A 15,646-nucleotide genomic window follows, 5' to 3' on the forward strand; every position below is an offset into this window, starting at 1 on the left:
ATTCCCACATGGAAAATCAGTGCCAACCAGCACTTTCCAGCCTGAGACACTTGTCTTCTTGCCCACTGGGGCAGGTTTGGGCTGGGTGCTGAGGCTTGGGCTTCGGAGGTCAGACACCAGGGAGAGGACTGGTGTTGGCTGTGTGAGGACAGCTTAGCAAGGCTAGTGCACCACAGCTAGCCGGGACAGAATCTGGGAAAAACCCTGGGCCTGACGGAGATGCAGGAGACCTTTGCTTTGGGGTGCTCGAGAGGTGGCCCATGGTAGGAGCTTTCTGCTCAGTGCACTCACAGACTGCAGGGCAACACCCTCACGAGCGTGAGTGCGAGCTGTGTTATATTGGAACCTAGAGACTGCTGCTGCTGCCCCCAAGGGTCCTGTGTGCAAGGCAGGTCATGGTCCACACCCTCCTGGCAGCCTATGCAGCCCCCCACTGCCAAGGGTCCCTTGATCTGGGGCCAACTTCCCTGGGAAAACACTCAGTGCGCCTCAGGCTCGTGCAACTTTATGCCAGACTCTGCTGCTGCAGGCGCCCTCCACATTTCAATTGTGACTTCCATATCCTGCCCCCGCTAGGCCTGAGTGCACATGTGAGCCCTAATCAGCCCCTGTTTTCACCCCGCTTGCCTGGGAGGGGAACAGACACCTGAGGGCAGCCCACACACAGAGGCGGGGCCAAATCCAAAGCTGAACCCCAGGGACTATGTGACCAAAGAAGAAAAAAGGAAATATCTAAGAGCAGCCACAGGAGCAGTGGGTTAAATCCCCACAATCAGCTTGGTAAACCTTGTATCTGTGGAATATCTGAATAGAAAACAAGAGTTCGAGCAATGGAGGCTGCAAACTTTGGAGGCAATTGTGGACTTTGAGGGCAAGTACATGTGGGAATAAGGCCAGATCAGAGTCTGAACTGGCCCCCCACAGTGTCCACAGCAGGTCCAGAGACCTACCTAGAAGTATCAAAGGACTTTCTGGGTAGGCAGGGTTTAGCTGTGGCTCACTGTGGGGGCAAAGACACTGAGAGTCAAGGCCACAGGAAAATATTACCCTTTTGCTTTTTGTTTCTTTGTATGTTTGGGTTTTTTTTTGTTTTGTTCTGTTGTTCTTTTTCTATTATTCTTTTAATTTTAATTTTTATGTACTTTTTGTTTTTATGTTTTTATTATGTTTTTTATTTTACTTATTATTTTTTACTATTTCTACTGTACTTCTTTGTTGTATTTTTTTTGTTGTATTTTATTTTTTCCTTTGTTTTGCTTTGTTTTCATTTTACTTTAAACTATATTCTATATTTTTCTATTTTTACATTACTACATTGTTGATTTGTATTTTTTCCTTTTGTTTTCATCCTTCTCTTGTCTTTACAGTTATTTATTTTTTATGATTGTTTTTGTGTTTGTTTTATGCTTTCATTGCCTTTCTTTTTAGTTTGCTTTCTGAATTTGATTTGGTTTTGGTTTTATGTTTTAGTTTCGTTTTTAGTTTTTAGTGTTTGCTTTCATTTTGGTGTTTGTTTATTGGTTTCTTTGCTCTCTTCTGCTTTGTTTTCACTTTTTTTTTCTCTTTTTGTGAGTGTGTAGGTGTACATTTCTTTGTGTGATTTTAACTGTTTAGTTTTGCTTTTACCATTTGTCTTAGGGTTTCGTCTCTTCATTTTTTGTTCTTTGCTTTTTGTATTTTTTTCCTGATCCTTCATTTCTTCCATGGTGGGTGGCTTGTGGGGTCTTGGTGCTCCATCCAGGAGATGGGCCTGAGCCTTCAAAGTGGGAGAGCAAAGTCCAGGATGTTGGGCCACCAGAGAACTCCTGGCCTCATGGAGTATTAATCGGTGAGAGCTATCCCAGAGGTCTCCATCCCAACATTAAGACCTGGCTCGACCCAAGGGCCAGCAAGCTCCATTCCTGGATGTCTCATGCCAAAAAACTAGCAAGACAGGAACACAACCCACCCATCAGCAGACAGGCTGTCTAAAGTCATACTAAGCTCACAGATGCCCCAAAACACACCACTGGACATGGCCCTGCCCTTCAAAGAGACAAGATCCAGCCCTACCCACCAGAACACAGTCACCAGTAGCCCCCACCAGGAAGCCTACACAAGCCACTGGACCAACCTCACCCACTGGGAACAGACAACAGAAGTAAGAGGAACTACGATCCTGTAGCCTAAAGACAGGAGATGCCAAACACAGTAAGTGAAACAAAATAAGAAGACAGAGAAATATGCAAAAGATTAAGGAACAAGGTAAAAGCCCACAAGAGCAAACAAATGAAGAGGAGATAGGCAGTCTACCTAAAAAAGAATTCAGAGTTCTGATAGTAAGGATGATTCAAAAATCTGAGAAATAGAATGGAGAAAATACAAGAAACATTTAACAAGGACCTAGAAGAATGAAAGAGCAAACAAACAGTGATGAACAACACTGTAACTGAAATTAAAAATACTCTGGAAGGAATCAACAGCAGAATAACTGATGCAGAAGAACGGGTAAGTGAGCTGGAAGATAGAATGACAGAAATAACTCCCCCAGAGCAGAACAAAGAAAAAAAGAATCAAAAGAATAGAAGCCAGTGTCAGAGACCTCTGCAACATTACATGCACCAACATTTGCGAAGAGGAAAAAAAGAAAGGGTCTGAGAAAATATTTGAAGAGATTATAGTCAAAAACATCCATAACATGGGAAAGGAAAGAGTAAATCAAGTCCAGGAAGCACATAGAGTCCCAAATAGGATAAACCCAAGGAGAAACATGCCAAGATGTGTATTAATCAAACTATCAAAAGTTAAACACAAACAAAAATATTAAAAGCAGCAAGGGAAAAGCAACAAAAAACATACAAAGGGATCCCCATAAGGTTAACAGCTGATTTTTCAGCAGAAACTCTGCAGGCCAGAAGGGAGTGGCACAACATACTTAAAATGATGTAAGGGAAAAACCTACAACCAAGATTACTCTACCCAGAAAGATCTCATTCAGAGTCTATGGAGAAATCAAAAGCTTTACAGACAAGCAAAAGTTAAGAGAATTCAGCACCACAAAACCAGCCCTACAACAAATGCTAAAGGAACTTCTCTAAGCAGGAAACACAAGAGAAGAATATGATGTACAAAAACAAACCCAAAACAATTAAGAAAATGGTAATAGGAACATACATATCAATAATTACCTTAAATGTGAATGGATTAAATGCTCCAACCAAAAGACACAGATTGGCTGAATGGATACAAAATCAAGACCCATATATATGCTGTCTACAGGAGACCCACTTCAGACCTAGGGACACATACAAACTGAAAGTGAAGGAATGGAAAAAAATATTACATGCAAAAAGAAATCAAAAGAAAGCTGGAGTAGGGACATCCCTGGTGGCGCAGTGGTTAAGAATCCGCCTGCCAATGCAGGGGACATGGGTTTGAGCCCAGGTCTGGGACGATCCCACATGCCATGGAGCAAGTAAGCCAGTGCACCACAACTACTGAGCCTGCGCTCTAGAGCCCACGAGCCACAACCACTGAGCCCGCATGCCACAACTACTGAAGCCCACATGCCTAGAGCCTGTGCTCCACAACAAGAGAAGCCACTGCAATGAGAAGCCCACGCACAGCAACAAAGACCCAATGCAGCCAAAAATTAAATACGTAAATAAATATTTTTGAAAAAAGAAAGAAAGCTGGAGTAGAAATACTCATATCAGACAAAATAGGCTTTAAAATAAAGACCATTACAACAGTCAAGGAATGAAACTACATAATGATCAAAGGATCAATCCAAGAAGAAATATAACAATTGTAAATATGTATGCACTCAACATAGGAGCACACCAATACATAAGGCAAATGCTAACAGCCATAAAAGGAGAAATCAGCAGTAATACAGTAATAGTAGGGGAATTTAACACTCCACTTACACCAATGGACAGATCATCCAAACAGCAAATAAACAAAGAAACTCAAGCTTTAAATGAAACATTAAACCAGACGGACTTAATTGATATCTATAGGAGACTCCATCCAAAAACAACAGAATATAGCTTCTTCTCAAGTGCACATGGAATGTTCTCCAGGATAGGTCACATCTTGGGTCACAAATCAAGCCTCAGTAAATTTAAGAAAATTGAAATGGTATCAAGCATCTTTCCAACCACAACACTTTGAGAATAAATATCAATTACAGGGAAAAAATTGTAAAAATACAAACACATGTAGGCTAAACAACACACTACTAAAAAACCAAAAGATCACTGAAGAAATCAAAGAGGAAATCAAAAAATAACTAGAGACAAATAACAATGAAAACACACTGATCCAAAACCTATGGGATGAAGCAAAAGCAGTTCTAAGAGGGAAGTTTATAGCAATAAAATCCCACCTCAAGAAACAAGAAAAAACTCAAATAAACAACCTAACCTTACACCTAAAACAACTAGAGAAAGAACAAAAAAACCCCAAAGCTAGCAGAAGGAAAGAAAGAAATCATAAAGATCAGATAAGAAATAAATGAAAAAGAAATGATGGAAAAAATAGCAAAGATCAATAAAACTAAAAGTTTGTTCTTTGAGAAGATACACAAAATTTGATAAACCATTAGCCAGACTTATCAGGAAAAAAAGGGAGAAGACTCAAGTCAACAGAATTAAAAATGAAAAATAAGAAGTAACAACTGATACCGCAGAAATACAAGGGATCATGAGAGACTACTACTAACAAATATATGCCAATAAAATGGACAACCTGGAAGAAATGGACAAATTCTTAGAAAAGCACAACCTTCCAAGACTGAACCAGGAAGAAATAGAAAATGTGAACAGACAAATCACGGGTACTAAAATTGAAACTGATTAAAAATCTTCCAACAAACAAAATCCCAGGACCAGATGGCTTCACAGGCAAATTCTACCAAGCATTTAGAGAAGAGCTAACACCTATCCGCCTCAAACTCTTCCAAAATATACCAGAGGGAGGAACACTCCCAAACTCATTCTATAAGGCCACAATCATCCTGATACCAAAACCAGACAAAGATGTTACAAAAAAAGAAAATTACAGGCCAATATCTCTGATGAACATAGATACAAAAATCCTCAACAAATTACTAGCAAACAGAATCCAACAGCACATTAAAAGGATCATATAAATGATCAAGTGGATTTTGTCCCAGGAATGCAGGGAATGTAAATGTCTTCAATATTCACAAATCAATCAATGTGATACACCATATTAACAAATTAAAGGATAAAAACCACATGATCATCTCAATAGGGGCAGAAAAAGCTTTCAAAAAAATTCAACACCCACTTATGATAAAAACTCTCCAGAATATGAGCATAGAGATAAACTACCTCATCATAATAAAGGCCATAGGATGAATTGGGAGATTGGGATTGCCATATATACATTACTAATAAGAAAAACAAATCAAATTGTACACTTTAAATATATTCAGTTTATTGTATGTCAATTATATCTCAATAAAATTCTTTAAAAAAAACATAATAAAGGCCATATATATGACAAACCCACAGCCAACATCATTCTCAGTGGTGAAAATCTGAAAGTATTTCCTCTGAGATCAGGAACAAGACAAGGGTGCCCATTGTCACCACTATTATTCAACATAGTTTTGGAAGTCCTAGCCACAACAATCAGAGAAGAAAAAGAAATAAAAGGAATATAAATTGGAAAAGAAGAAGTAAAACTGTCACTGTTGGTGGATGACATGATACTATATATAGAAAATCCTAAAGATGCCACTAGAAAACTACTAGACCTAATCAAAGAATTTGATAAAGTAGCAGGATACAAAATTAATGCACAGAAATCTCTTGCATTCCTATACACTAACAAGGAAAAATCGGAAAGAGAAATTAAGGAAACACTCCCATTTACCATTGCAACAAAAAGAATAAAGTGCCTAAGGATAAACCTAACTAAGGAGGTAAAAGACCTGTACTCAGAAAACTATAAGACACTGATGAAAGAAATAAAAGACAATACAAACAGATGGAGAGATATACCATGTTCTTGGATTGGAAGAATCAATATTGTGAAAATGAGTATACCACCCAAAGCAATCTACAGATTCAATCCAATCCCTATCAAATTACCAATGGCATTTTTCACAGAACTAGAAAAAAAAATATGCAATTTATATGGAAACACAAAAGACCCCAAATAGCCAAAGCAATCTTGAGAAAGAAAAATGGAACTGGAAGAATCAGGCTCCCTGACTTCAGACTGTACTACAAAGGTACAGTAATCAAGACAGTATGATACTTGGCCCAAAAGAGAAATACAGATCAATGGAACAGGACAGAAAACCCAGAGATAAACCCATGCACAAAAAACAAACAAACAAAAACAAAAACAAAAAAAAACATGCACATATGGTCACCTTATCTTTGACAAAGTAGGCAAGAATATACAATGGAGAAAAGAGCCTCTTCAATACATGGTGCTGGGAAAACTGGATAGCTACATGTAAAAGAATGAAATCAGAACACTCCCTAACACCATACACAAAATAAACTCAAAATGGATTAAAGACCTAAATGTGAGGCCAGACACTATAAAATTTTTAGAGGAAAACATAGGCAGAACACTCTACGACCATAAATGACAGCAACATCCTTTTTGACCCTCCCCCTAGAGTAATGGAAATAAAAACAAAAATAAACAAATGGAATCTAATGAAACTTAAAAGCTTTTGCAGAGCAAAGGAAACCATAAACAAGATGAAAAGACAACCCTCAGAATGGGAGAAAATATTTGCAAATGAAGCAATTGACAAAGGATTAATCTCCAGAATATACAAACAGTTCATGCAGCTCGATATCAAAAAAACAAACAACCCATTCCAAAAATGGGTGGAAGACCTAAATAGACATTTCTCTAAAGAAGACATACAGATGGCCAAGAGGCACATGAAAAGATGCTCAACATCACGAATCATTAGAGAAATGCAAATCAAAACCACAATGAGGTATCACCTCACACCAATCAGAATGGCCATCATCAAAAAGTCTAGAAACAATAAGTGCTGGAGAGGGTGTGAAGAAAAGGGAACCCTCCTGCACTGTTGATGGGAATGTAAATTGATACAGCCACTATGGATAACAGTATGGAAGTTCTTTAAAAAACTAAAAATAGGCTAGATAGCTTCCTCTACAAGAGGGCAGACAGCAGTATCAAGCAGTATCAGCAGTGTTTTGTCTTGTGGAACTGAAAACCACAGCCACAGAAAGATAGAGAAAATGAAAAAGCAGAGGACTTTGTACGAGATGAAGGGACAGGATAAAACCCCAGAAAAACAACTAAATGAAGAGGAGATAGGCACCCTTCCAGAAAAAGAATTCAGAATAATGATGGTGAAGATGATCCAGGACTTTGAAGAAAGACTGAATGCAAAGATCGAAAAGTTTACCAAAGACCTAGAAGAATTAAAGAGCAAACAAACAGAGATATGCAACACAATAACTGAAATGAAAAATACACCAGAAGGAGACAATAGCAGATTAACTGAGGCAGAAGGGCAAATAAGTGAGCTGGAAGACAGAATGGTGATAATCACTGATGTGGAAAAGAATAAAGAAAAAAGAATGAAAAGAACTGAAGACAGCCTAAGAGACCTCAGGGACAATGTTGAACGCACCAACATTCATATTACAGGGGTCCCAGAAGGAGAAGAGAGAGAGAAAGGACCCGAGAAAATATTGGAAGAGATTATAGTTGAAAACTTCCCTAACATGGGAAAGGAAATAGCTACCCAAGTCCAGGAAGCACAGAGAAGCCCAGGCAGGATAAACCCAAGGAGAAACACACCAAGACATAGAGTAGTCAAATTGACCAAAATTAAAGACAGAGAAAAGTTATTAAAACAGCAAGGGGAAAACGACAAATAACATACAAGGGAACTCTGATAAGGTTAACAGCTGATCTCTCAGCAGAAACTCTGCAAGCCAGAAGGGAGTGGCATGATATATTTAAAGTGATGAACGGGAAGAACCTACAACCAAGAATACTCTACCCAGCAAGGAACTCATTCAGATTCGATGGAGAAATCAAAAGCTTTACCGACAAGCAACAGCCAAGAGAATGCAGCACCACCAAACCAGCCCTACAACAAATGCTAAAGGAACTTCTCTAAGCAGGAAACACAAGAGAAGAAAAGGCCCTATAGAAACAGAAACAAAACAATTAAGAAAATGGTAATAAAAACATACATATTGATAATTACCTTGAGTGTAAATGCACTAAATGAACCAACCAAAAGACAGATACTGGCTGAGTGGATACAAAAACAGGAGCTTTATATATGCTGTCCACAAGAAACCCACTTCAGACCTAGGGACACATACAGACTGAAAGTGAGGGGATGGAAAAAGATATTCCATGCAAATGAAAATCAAAAGAAAGCTGGAGCAGCAATACTCATATCAGAAAAAATAGACTTTAAAATAAAAAATGTTACAAGAGACAAGAAAGGACACTACATAAAGATGGAGGGATCAATGCAAGCAGAGGAGATAACAATTATAAATATATATGCACCCAGTATAGGAGCACCTCAATACATAAGGCAAATGCTAACAACTATGAAAGAGGAAATGCAAGCCATAAATAGAGACACAGATGTGGAGAACAAACATATGGCACCCAGTGGGGGAAGCAGGGAGGGTTGGGGGGAAATGAATTGGGAGACTGGGATACCAAATTGTACGCTCTAAATATATGCTGTTTATTGTCTGTTAACTGTATCTCAATAAAAGTTATAAAAAAAAAAAAAAAAAAAAAAAAAAAAAACTAAAAATAGAACTACCATATGACCCAGAAATCCCACTACTGGGCATATACCCTGAGAAATAATTTAAAAAGACACATGTACCACAATATTCATTGTATGACTATTTACAATAGCCAGGACATGGAAACAACCTAAATGTCCATTTACACGTGAATGGATAAAGATGTGGTACATATATACAATGGAATATTACTTAGCCATAAAAAGGAACAAAATGGGTCATTTGTAGAGACGTGGATGGGTTTAGAGTCTGTCATACAGAGTGAAGTAAGTCAGAAAGAGAAAAACAAATACCATATGCTAATGAATATATATGGAATCTAGAAAAAAGGTACAGATGAACAGAATGACAGAGAGGAATAAAGATGCAGATGTAGAGAACAGACTAGAGGACACAGAGGGGGAAGGGGAAGCTGGAATGTAGTGAGAGAGTAGCATTGACATATATACGCTACCAAAGGTAAAATACATAGCTAGAGGGAAGCTGCTGCATACACAGCGAGATAAGCTCCATCTCTCGTGACAACCTAGAGGGGTGGGATGGGGAGGGTGGGAGGGAGGCTCAAGAGGGAGGAGATATAGGGATATATCTATACACATAGCTGATTCACTTTGTTGTACAGCAGAAACTAGCACAACGTTGTAAAGCAATTATACTTCAATAAACACGTATTAAAGAAAGAATAAAAAAATAAGTAAATAAATAAATCTTTTTTAAAATAAATAAATAAATAAAATAAAATAAATGCAAGCTACCCATTACAGCTGTGGTTAACATCGCAGGGCCCATCACTGAGCCCACTCCCACGCTCCTCAGCAGAACGGCCTCCATGCTGTCCCATGTGTGTAACATTCTCTTACAGGAAATGGTCGCTTTGTTTCAGGCTGGCAGAGCTAAAGTACAGAGAATGGGACCCCGTGCATCAAAATTATTCTGTATTGTCACTTTTGCTGAATATTGCAAAGGATATTTTAGGTAGTTTATTATCTTCTTATAAGAATGAATTTGTTTTTAATGAGGTAATATAAGAGAAGTTCCTGGCTTTACCAATTCCTGGATACTAAAGAGAAGTTACATTTTTCTAAAATACTCAGCATAACTATTTTTACTATAATCCCTAAGTTGATTTTGTAAATGCCACAAAAGCAGAGAATCAAATATCAAATCACCAACATCCAAGGGCCCTTTAATGTAACATTTTCAATTCATTTAAGGATGTTGTATATTATAAAGCCTGAAAATTAATGCCAGATTGCTTCTGGGTATTTAGAAATTGTTTAATTCTTATTTTTAAAAAATTCACTGTTTTCTGCACACTTACAATATTCTCACTCAGAAACCAATGATATTTGAGCCGCCAAAAAGAAATACAGGTAAAGGAGTCTCCTGTTTTGCTTTGTCTGTGTAAGTTATCAGTCCTATAAAGATTCCATAACTGAACATGCTGAAGATGGTAGCAGGAAGCTTCAGAATTTTGGAGGATTGGAAAGTGAAACTGGAATCCTCAAGGTTTTTTTCCTCTTTGGGTTTGAAGTGCTCAGTGCAAACTATACAGTTTGCTGAATGAACGAACAGAAGAAGAGAAGTAAACTACAAATATTTTTGGGAAATGTTTACTTCATTTTCTCAGGAAAACACTGTTTCAATTTAAAAACACTGTGACCAAAAATGAAATAGAATAGAGGTTAGCAAACTACAGCCTGTGGGTCACCACTTGTTTTTGTATGGTACATGAGCTAAGAATTTTACTTTTTAATTTTTTTATATATTTGATTTACTTTTTATATTTTAATGGTTAAAAAACAATAGGAGAATAATATTCTGTAACACATGGAAATGTTATAAATTCAGATTTCAGGGTCAATAAATAAAGTTTTATTGGAACATACACAAAAAATAAATAAATAAATAAAATAAAAACACTGTGACCAAAGCCTTTTGAAGCCATGACTTTGCAACTGTCATAGAGTCACATATATTCCTGTGGAAAAACTAAATTTTCAGTGTTTGAACTGAAATCTCCCTTGTCAGGGAACTTGTGAAATAACAGTTGGGAGTGGGGGGATGAAAAAGCAAGCAGACCAGAGATCACCAGGACCGGAGACCCTGGGCCATGGTGGAGTGAACCAGAGCCTCTCAGTGTCTCCAAGTCCATCTTCACAGGGAAGCCCTAGCGGGCTGACCACACACCTTCTTCCCATGTGCTCACACCGACCTGTAAATAGGAACATTTTAAAGCCTTGCGCATTGTCTAATTTCAATTTCATTTTCTCAAGCTATTTTTGTTGCTAAGCATTATCCTAATAATTTTAGTATTTTATTGATTTTCTTAGGGAGATCTTTTATTCTTTTCTGTTGCCCGTATAACAAATTTTTATGTAAGGATATGAATAAATGATACACACAGCTCAGTTTTGTGTAAATTTTGTTTAAAAGTCATATGTGCCTTTTGGGCTTCCTAGGTGGCTCAGTGGTTGAGAATCCGCCTGTCAATGCTGGGGACACGGGTTCGATCCCTGCTCCAGGAAGATCCCACATGCAGCGGAGCAACTAAGCCTGAGCGCCACAACAGTTGAGCCTGTGCTTTAGAGCCCGTGAGCCACAACTAGTGAGCCCATGTGCTGCAACTACTGAAGCCCACGCACCTAGAGCCTGTGCTTCACAAGAGAAGCCATGGCAAGGAGGAACCCGTGCACCACAACAAAGAGTAGCCCCCACTCACTGCAACTAAAAAGAAAGCCCGCACACAGCAAAAAAAGACACAACACAGCCAATAAAGTAAATAAATAAATTTAAAAGTCATATGTGCCTTTTATAGCTATTGTGTATATTAAGTCACATGCATAGATAATGTATTGCTTATATTTCAATGTACTAGAATCCTTATTTCTTTCTTATACGTTGTAATAGTACCAGATGCATAGTTGAAAAAACCCTGTTCAATTTCAGATTTATGAGCCCACCTCCTCAACTATCCATTGATCTCCTCACTCAGAATTAGAATGCATTCCTAAGGACAGTTACAGATGTTCAGGGCACGCTTCTAACACTTTGAGAAGAATATCCTGAGAGCCAGCTTCCATGCATTCCCAGACAGGACCTGGGCACCCATCAGGACTGACACTGGGCCATGACCTGCCTCAGGGGTCAGCATTCTAGGACAAACTACTGTTCAGAATGCTATCCTCTGAGGGTGAAGGCCAGTGCTTGTCTCTGCCTCCTTTCACCCACGGTTAGCATGGGTGAAAGAAAACATGGTAAAAATGGAAATTTAGTCCAACCAGTTTCAAAAGCTGCCCAAACAGTAAACAAAAGGAGGCCACAATGGGTTGGCCCCTTGGAGTACACTCTGTCAAAGCAGAACCACTCCCACCTATAGTTTCAAGATAATAAATTTACCAGAGTGATCTGCCCCCTTTTGTATGAGGTAGAAAACAGAAAGAAGGTTTCAAGGCTCTTTTGCTAAAGACTCCGGACACTATTTATATTTCTGAGTTACAGCTGCCAATTTCCTTGCTACTCAGACACCTGATTACTGTGCAATATGTTGAGATTGGAAGGTTAAGTTCCAGGAGATCAGGAATTTCCAAGGGGGCTTCTTACAAACAAGCTTGCAAGAATATTTTTGAAATTGTTAAGTATAGAGCGAGGTTTCATACATGTAAATGTTTTCAGCCTCCTCCTTATCAAATGACTTCCTTCCAAAAAGCCTTAATCTTTAGGGTTAAATATCCTTCTTGAACCTTATTGACAACACCTCAGACCATTAGAAGTCTTGTAGCTTCACAGCTACAGAGTACCATTCGTAGTGAGAGAGTAGCATTGACATATACACAGTCCAAACGTAAAATAGATGGCTAGTGGGAAGCTACTACAGAGCACAGGGAGATCAGCTTGTTGCTATGTGATGACCTAAAAGAGTAGGATAGGGAGGCTGGGAGGGAGGCTCAAGAGGGAAGGGATGTGGTGATACATGTATACATGTGGCTGATTCACTTTGTTGTACAGCAGAAACTGTTGCAATACTATGAAGCAATTATACTCCAATAAAGATTAAAAAAAATACCCCCTCAATTTCAACACATCTAGGACAAAATTCATCTCCTTCGACTATTCGGCTCTCCCTCCCATGTTGGCTCATGGTGGAGGCAGCACCCTCTAGCCAACCACACAAGCCAAAACACTGTGCCAGCCCTGCCTTCATTCCCACACCTCCAGGTGACAGCCACATTCTAGGGATTCTACCTCTTGGACAGCCCCCATTCATCCATCAATTGGCAAATATTTATTGAATGACTGCTTATTACATAATGGGAACCACGACCACAGTAGTGCAACAGACAGTCATAATTTCTTCCCTCAACAAGAATCTTATGAGGTGAACTGACAAGTAAATGAGTAGATGGAGGAGTGGTGATGAGGATGAGAGGTAACCAGGTGACAAGTTTGAGGGAAGAGTATTCCAGCAATCTCTTCTTCCCAAGAAACAGAAAACAAGAACATATCATTAAATACCAGGCATCCATACCAGTCAGAATGCTTTTGGCTGCCAGCAACAGAATAGCTGACAAAAATTAGCTTAAACAGCAATAGTCTTGTTTCTAAAAGTAGGAAGTTCTGTTCCAAGTTTGATGCAGCTGCTCAACGAAGTCATCAAGGATGTGATCTCTTTCCATCCATCATCATTCTCAGCATCCTCAGATGGCTTCACTTTCATCCTCAGGTTTGTTGTCTTATGGTTCCATAATAGCTGCTTTCTTTGCAAACACAACCAAATCAGGAAGAAGGAGACAACCAGAGCTGCAAGAGAATCATTCTCTGAAGTGTCTCTCTTCTTATCAGAGAGAAAAATCTTTCCCAGAACCTCTCCAAAAAATACGTTCATTTGAGTCATTTTGGCAGAACTGGGATATATGGCCATTCTTGGCTAAAAAGGAGTCTGGGGAAGCGTCCCTCTGGCACGTCTCCATTACTGCAGGGGAGCTCTGCCATGTTGCAGCAAAAGAAAGAGGAATAGCTCTTGGATGGGTGCCAACATGCCTGCCTCAGTGGTATACGGTATCACCACACAGCATGCAGTACCTATGTGCCCAGACCACACTGGAGAGAGAGAGCCCAGGGTGACAGACAAGACTGTCTACTGTGGAATTCACAAAGATTTGGGACAGAAACCTAAACTAAGACCTTTTCACACAGCAATACTTTGTTGAATACTTAGTGAAATATCCCCAGAGTACTTTAGATACCCCAGCCTCATACAAGGTTTTATAGCCTCTAATAGGATTCTAAACAAAGGGTGAGGCAGCCAGTGAGATCAAGGCAAGGGAAGCTTGGGGTCCATTCGTGTTCCAATCAGCCCTCTGGATCTAACAGTTGAATCTGCTAAATCATTCTATGTTGGAAGGCCTCTTTGGAAATAATTGAATTTCTATTCAGTTCCAGCTCAATAAAATACTGAAAACAAGTGTCTGACATTTTCTACTTCATGGTTCCAAATAAACAATGAGAAAGCCAGTTTCCTGTCTGGGTAAGGTCCGTGGGATCCTAGCCCATAGAAGCTTTGAATTAGAGCGCAGTGACATGCAAGGACTTGAAGGGAAAGAAATGAAGCACAGAGGAAAGTTGGCACAGTACCAGGAAACCTGGCTAAAGTTAAGTCCATCAGACCAAGGAAACAATAGCAGCCAGGATATGAGTTAGTGGCCCAAGAGCAAGATCATCTTAGGGCCACAAGAGCACACACACGGGCCAGCCAAGGGAGGGGTCAATCTAACAAGGAGGGCTTTCTACATTCTGAGACCCTAGGCTGGCCTCTCAGCAACAGGCTAGATCTGTGAGAGCAGCTAGCCACATACGGCACTGAAATAAAGCTAGCCCAAATCAAGGTAGGCTTTAAGCATAAGATACACACTGGATTCAAACATGAAGGACAAAAAACATGTAAAATATCTCGATAATTTTTTTATATTGATTAAAAGTTGAGATGACAATACTTTGGATACATTGGGTTAAATAAAACATATTATTAAATTAATTTTACCTTTAAAAAATTTTTTACTGTGGCCACTAGAAAATTTTAAATTACATATATGACTTGCATTTGTGACTCACGTCATATTTCTATTGGGCCATGCTGGGCTAGATAGTGCCCAAGCCCTGGGCTGTTAATGGTTTACAAAGCCTCCATGGCAACTTAGCCCCGAGTTGTTAGAACATAATGCAGAGAATTCATTCTTCCCTTCGAAAGAATGAATGGGTAAAAAGCCTTTCCTCTATTACATTGCTAGCTAATTCTGGAGTCTTTATCTCAAATCCATGAGTTCAAAGATTGTAAATGTCAATTTCAGGTAAAATTTTACACCTTTCCAGGACTAACCTGTGCACATCAAGGGTGTCATTTTTTTTAAAATCATTATTATATAGCTAAGGAACGAAGAGACCGATTTTCTTAGGTGTGTTATAAAGTTATTCTGAAATTAGTACCTGAAAAGGACCCTCAGAAACACTCAGAGCTAGAGTAGCACCACTGGAATAAGTGGGGTGCCTCCCAATGTACCCATGTGAGGGATGCCATCACCCAGATGTACTAGTACCCATCAGTCACAGGCAATGAAGAATGGAGCACCTGGTTATAAGGCAATAGGGGAATAGCAAATTGAAGATTGCACATCCCTGCCTAAAAGCATTCACATTTGGATTTTTTTAACACTGTGCTAGCCAAACAAAGCTCACTTGGGAGTTAAATTTCTTCTATGGGCTCCCTTTTGCAAGTTCTATTCCCAGGCACCTCTTGTAAATGCTCCACAATGCTTCTCAACCAAGGGAATTTATCAGAATTATGCATA

This window comes from Hippopotamus amphibius, chromosome 11 (genome assembly GCF_030028045.1).
Source record: "Hippopotamus amphibius kiboko isolate mHipAmp2 chromosome 11, mHipAmp2.hap2, whole genome shotgun sequence".
NCBI lineage: Eukaryota > Metazoa > Chordata > Mammalia > Artiodactyla > Hippopotamidae > Hippopotamus > Hippopotamus amphibius.